Source organism: Zingiber officinale, chromosome 3B, assembly GCF_018446385.1.
Source record: "Zingiber officinale cultivar Zhangliang chromosome 3B, Zo_v1.1, whole genome shotgun sequence".
NCBI lineage: Eukaryota > Viridiplantae > Streptophyta > Magnoliopsida > Zingiberales > Zingiberaceae > Zingiber > Zingiber officinale.
In genome coordinates this window covers 110,282,248-110,288,556 of record NC_055991.1, presented here as the reverse complement: position 1 = coordinate 110,288,556, position 6,309 = coordinate 110,282,248, and positions in this window count along the sequence as shown.

Below are 6,309 nucleotides of genomic sequence, written 5' to 3'. Positions count from 1 at the left end.
TTGTCCTAAGAACAATACAATATATAATATTCAAAAAGTACTTGATCAATTAATCAATTAATAAATAGAATAATTTTAAGAATTATTCTAATAATTATAACAGAATTATTAGAATAATCTAAATACTAATTTAATTTTATTTGATAATTTGATCCGATCAATTTTGATAATTTCTTTTATCTCTTTTACGAAAGACAATTCAATGCCCCCGAAAATGATGTGGTAGCAAGAGGATTAGTATTTTTCTCAAGTAACAAGGGTTCAGTTCTCACATAAAATGCACTTGCGGTGATTGAATTTCTGGTGACGCATGGTGCCACATTAAGAATTTTCTGGATTTACTTGATGGGTGAAATATAGGATCGACCCATCTCGTTAGATATTTAGTTTTCATAATCCGCATGAATTCTACAGCTTTACCGAATAAGCAAACAAAAGGATCTAATAGCAGAGCTGGACCTGATGCCAATCTCATGAAGCCATTGTTTCAGCGCCCTAGATTGGAGGGCCCCCCAAAAAATACATATAGTATTATATATAGATATAAAATGTGTGGTAAAGTTGGATTAGAAAATTAAAAATGCCCAAACCCAAATTTAAAAGAAAATAAAAAGTAAAAAAAAAACACACACAAGACACACCATACGGGACTAAACTCACGTAGATTTAAGTTGTACCTCAGATTTAGAGTTTCACATTTTCTTAATTTCTTCTATCTAACTATAAGTGAGAGTGAGATTGTGGGAGATGGCAACGGAAACGACAATGTCCAATGACAAAGGCAAAGGTGATCAATAATTTCAATTCTAAGTTTTCTCTCAGGTACTAGTCTCATAACTCTTCCGTTTGTCTAGTTGAATTGATATTATGAATCTATATCTTCTTTCTATAGTTTTTCTTGTTTTCATGTGATGATATGCTAATGTTATTGCAATTGCAGAAATTAAAAAAGTTTTAATTAAAATTTTCTTTATTTGTCAATACCAAAAAATATAAAAGAGAGGGTAGAGGTGTCTCACCTCATAAAACAATCTATCTTCTATTATTCCTCTCTTCCTTGTGGTGGCCGGCCCTCTCTTCTTCCTCTTCCCCTATTCTTCTTCTTAAGTGGCCGGAGGCATCATCTTCTTGGAGAGATCTTGGTGGCCGGATTTTGCTTGGAGAAGAAGAAGAGATAGGAGACATTGTTTCTTTACATCCCTTGGAGCTTAGTTGGTGGCCGAAGTTCTTCATCTCAAGGAGTTTGTTGATTGGCCAAAACTTGCTTGAAGAAGAAGGAAGCTTGGGTGGATTCTCGTCTCGGTAGATCGTCTCGGACAGCTCCGGGCGCCCCGGAGGGAAAAGTCAACCTCGTTGACTTTTTCCAGCCGGAGTCTTCTGCTCCGGCTCTGTTCGCCTCAGACCGAGTCTTCCGCTCGCTTGGGTGATCTCTGTTATCCGGAATATGGCTCACCCGAACCCAACTTTCGGTCTTCTCGAGCAGACTTCCACTCCGGCTTCTCGTCCCTCGGAATCGCCGTGTGCTTCCTTCTCGTCCGTCAGCGTACTCATCCATAATCTTCGTCCATCGGTCGCACCCCGTGCCGACCTTCTTGCTAGCTGCATCTCTTGCTCCTCGAGCAGTCTTCCGCTCCGGCTTCTCGTCCCTCGGAACCACCGCACGCTTCCTTCTCGTCCGCCGGCGTACTCTTCCGCAGCGCCTCGTCCCTCGGACGCACCGCGTGCCATCCTTCTCGCTAGCTGTGTCTTCCGCTCAACTACCTGTGCTCCTAAGCTCCTACACACTTAGACACAAGATTAAAAATACACAGGACCTAACTTAACTTGTTGATCACACTAAAACAACCTTGCGGTTCTTACAAGGAGCATAGGAAGTCGAGCGGAAGACGCAGCTAGCGAGAAAGACGACACGAGAGAGAGAGCCGACGGGCTCGGTACGTCTGAGGGATGAGGCGCTGCGGATGAGTACACCGGCGGATGAGAAGGAAGCTTGCGGACTTTTCGAGGGACGAGAAGCCGGAGCGGAAGATTGCTCGGGGAGTAAGAGACGCAGCTAGCGAGAAGGTCGGCACGGGAGAGAGCCGACGGGCTCGGTGTGCCCGAGGGGCAAAGAGCTACAGATGAGTACGCTGGCGGACAAGAAGGAAACACGCGACGATTTCGAGGGACGAGAAGCCGGAACGGAAGCCTGCTCGAGAAGGTCGGAAGTTGGGTTCGGATGAGCCCTATTCCGGATGTCCGAGATCACCCAAGCAAGCGGAGTCGGAGCGAAAGACCCGGATCGAGGCGAGCTGAACCAGAGTAGAGGGCTCGAACCGAAAATAATCAACTCTGTTGACTTTCTTGGTCCAGGCGCCGGAACCATTCCGGGCGCCCTGACCAGTCCGGGGCGCCCGGAATCCTTCCGGGCGCCCGGACTTGGATGCTGTCCAGATCATAGTCAAGCGCGATGTATGCGAGAAGGGATAAAGTTTTATCCCCTCCCAGGCGCCTGTAACCCTTCTAGGCGCCCCGACCAAGACTATAAATATAGCCTTGGTCCAAGAAGCTCAACAAGACAAGTGATTCTGATTACAACACTTGTATGCCTTCATTGTTAGTTTAGCTTCTTATTTTCTCTGTGCTTGAATGCTGTAAGAGGTTTCTCCGCTCGAAAGGAGATATCTATTGTGCTTCATTCTCCTTGGATTAACAACCTCCCCGGTTGTAACCAAGTCAAATCCGGCGCCTCTTCTTTTTGTTATTTTTTGTTTATTTTATATATGCAAGTGTTTCTTTGAAAGTCCAAGAAGGGTAGTTTGCTTTTGTTTTTGTGCAGGCTATTCAACCCCCCTTCTAGCCGGCCAACGCGGTCTATCAGAGGCTAGGGGTTCTGTGTAGGAAGAAGGGTTGATGCGAAGAAGGGGAAGGAGAAGACTGAAGAGGAAGAGGCTAGGGCTGTAGGTTGGAACGTTGGAGAAGGGGAGGGAGAAGAAGGTTTAGGGTTTAGGCATTTACAGCTGAAACTGAAAGTGAAAATTCAAAATCAGGATTAAAAATTTAAAAGACATCTTTTTGTGGCCTTGAATCGATCAACTAATTGATTCAAGGGTTGAATCGATCAACTGATCAATTTAGAAGGATTCTGTTAATCTGTTCGGAAATAGAACCCTCTTGAATCTATCACCTGATCGATTCAACACTTTGAATCGATCAGGTGATTGATTCAGGCGGGTTTTCATGAAAAAATCAAACAGAATCCTCCCGAATTAATTACCTAATTGATTCAACATACCAAATCGATCAGCTGATCCATTTGGATGGGTTTTCGCAACAAAAAAAATTAGGCGCCGTCGAGAAGGCGGCGCCCGATGGTATCCTAGGTGGCGCCCAGCCGCCTAAGCAGCCGACTTATTCAACACCGCCCAGCCTCTTTGACTTGGTGAAAGGCGGGGGTGGTGGGCTGTCACCGACCGCCTAGGCGGCCCTAGGTGGGTATTTTTTGAACACTGGACTTTTTTGGTGATCGATCTTTAATCTGACACAAACTCACCCGAATTCCCCTAGTTACTGATGATCTTCGGAGCAAGAGTGCGTTATCGCATTCATCGACTGGTAGCTTGACCATCCATGGTACTTAGCTGGAGAAAATTGATGTCGTCTGTGAGAACTTTGAGCCAAGATGTTGGTGCAGGAAGCACTAGACAATCAAACCTAAGTTTTGATAATGACAAAGGGTTCAAAAGTTAAGATGTCTTATGATCTAATAAGTGTGACTGAGCTTGCAGGAAAGTCTTAAGTATTCTTAGGCAAAAGTCCTAGTGGATTCTAGACAGGTAGAAAACCCTAGAGGGAGGTAACCCTAGGTCATAGGGGGAGGTAACCCTAGGTTATAAAAAGTCCTAACTGTGGTTAGACAATGAAATCCTGGTCTGGGGGACTGGGCGAAGTCTTGGCGGGTCGAGGACGTTAGGCGAAATCCTAGAATCGAGGACTTTAGGTGAAAATCCTGGGGGTCACAGACACCAAGTGGAAGATTGGATGGGTCAAAATCAGATATTCAACATGAAGTTCTGACGTTTCGGACACTGAATAAAAGTTCAGACGGTATGGAGGACTAGTCTAACAAAAGGTAATTTCTCCTAAAAGGAATAGGTGAGGACGTATTCCCAAAAGAGGGAACAATACCGGACAACCGGAGGCTGTCAAAAAGTTAATTTTTATATAATGTTTGCATATTATTCTAACTCTATTTCGTAGGAAGACAAACATTTGGCATGGTCAGAATTTACCTTATTCGGTCGACTGAATGTCGAGATCAGTCGATCGAACCCTAGAGATCAGATCAGCTCACAGTGAAGCTTCGACCAAAGGATCGGTCAATCGAATCTCGGGTTCAGTCGACCGAACAGTGGATACACTGCAGGCTAATTGAACCCGGTTGATCGGACCAGATAAGCCGAAGATCGTTGAAGGTTCGGTCGACTGAAAGGCTGGATCGGTCGACCGAACGAAGACTTCTATCCGAAGCGACAACATTTGGATGGAAAGCTAGGTGGATTCAAAAAGATCAATCGGCCGATCATGGAGGATTAGTCCACCGATCAACATCGAGTCAAACCTGATCTCGAGATTAGTGGATCTGGATCAAGCTCAACTTGGCTATAAAAGGAGGCCTCGACCAAGCACTTCGATAACGAACTCTGACGATCTCGCTAGTGCACGCTGCTCCTAAGATAAGTCCACGAAGCCGTAACACCGCTTCGATGACCGAAAGCTCGCATCTCCAACTCTCCAAAGTCGTCGGTATAATTGTTCATAGTACTTTAATTACATTATCATTATACTTCATCTCTATATTTGAATTTCTACAACTATAATAATTACCCAATGAAAGCACTCTCAAGTGCGGGCCTCGGAGTAGAAGTCATCATAGGCTTCGAACTAAGTAAATCTTGACGTATTTGTGATTATCTATTTCTTTATTTCCACTGTGTATTCTATATTTTTCAAAAAATGAACCTGAAAGCTACAAGTGTTATTCACCCCCCCCCCTAAGCACGTCTCGATCCTACACAAGATGCTACGATAGTTAACACTAGAAGAACCACTGACAGTCGTGACTCCGTCAAGGAGAGAAGCTACAAGAAGGCATGAAAGGCTCAAAGAGGAGAGTTCTATTCCTTACAAGAAACATCTGTTACTCAACAAACCTTAGAAAAACATGAAAGACTCAGAAGCACTCAGAGGAAGATGATCCACTCCTTATCGATCATATTGGTTTTTCAATTGGTCCATGAGAAAGAAGAAAACTTCCAATGACCTTTAAATACATTGTTGTATCCTTTTTTCTACACTTGTTGTCATTTCTCCTTGTAAATATTCACATTTTATTAAGAGGAATTGTAGTTTTTTCCTTGTCTATCTCTTCTTAATATAAAAATAAATGTTGAACTTGTGTGATATAATGGACTTGGATTTTTTTTTTTTTTGTACCTTTTCTCACAGACGGTTCCAATTTGATGGTGTCACTTTTAACTCACTCGGGCTCTTCATTCCCTTCCTTCTCTTGGGTTGCAATTGCAAGGATCTTCCAGGAAGCAAGCATATGGTTCAGTAAGTGTTAGTTAGGGGCCGACGTTGTCGGCGTGGCCACTCTGACGGTCAAATCAACGAGGGGACCAAAAGGAGCATAAAGAGCTCAAAAGAGAAAGAAGAAAAGACATAGCCTTTGCAAGTGCCCATAAAAACCATACTTTTCACTTACCATCTCCTGACCATATATAGACGAGAGAAGAGGATGTCTTGGTAGATCTCTACACGAGTCGGAAACCACAAGTTGGCTAGCTAGGTGGATATAAGTCGAGCGACGGAGGGGACAATGGTGGAGTTGTACCCCTGCTATGGTTAAGCTATTGACTAGGAGTCACCTTTGGTGCAAAATACCTTGCCAGGGGTGGTTGTCTCACAGTGTACGATGACTGTAGTCGTAAGGAATCGTCGAAGGTTTGAGGCCGAATAAGGTGGATGTAGTATGTGATTTGAAGTCGTCGAGCTACCTTTTGCTGCCAATTAATTTTCACACATGATTTCTTTTCATTTAATTAGAGATTAAAAAATAGTTTAAAAAAAAAAAAGCGGACTCCATCGGAGGTGGGGCCATCTACACCAGCCTATAACCGCAACCCTAGAGAAGGAAGGGAAGGAGGAGCTCAAGCGAGTGAAAAGAGATACCATCAAATTGGAGTTGTCTATGAGAAAAGATATGAAAAATCCATGTTCATCATTATATGACATAGGTTCAACGTTTATTTTCATCTTAAGAAGATA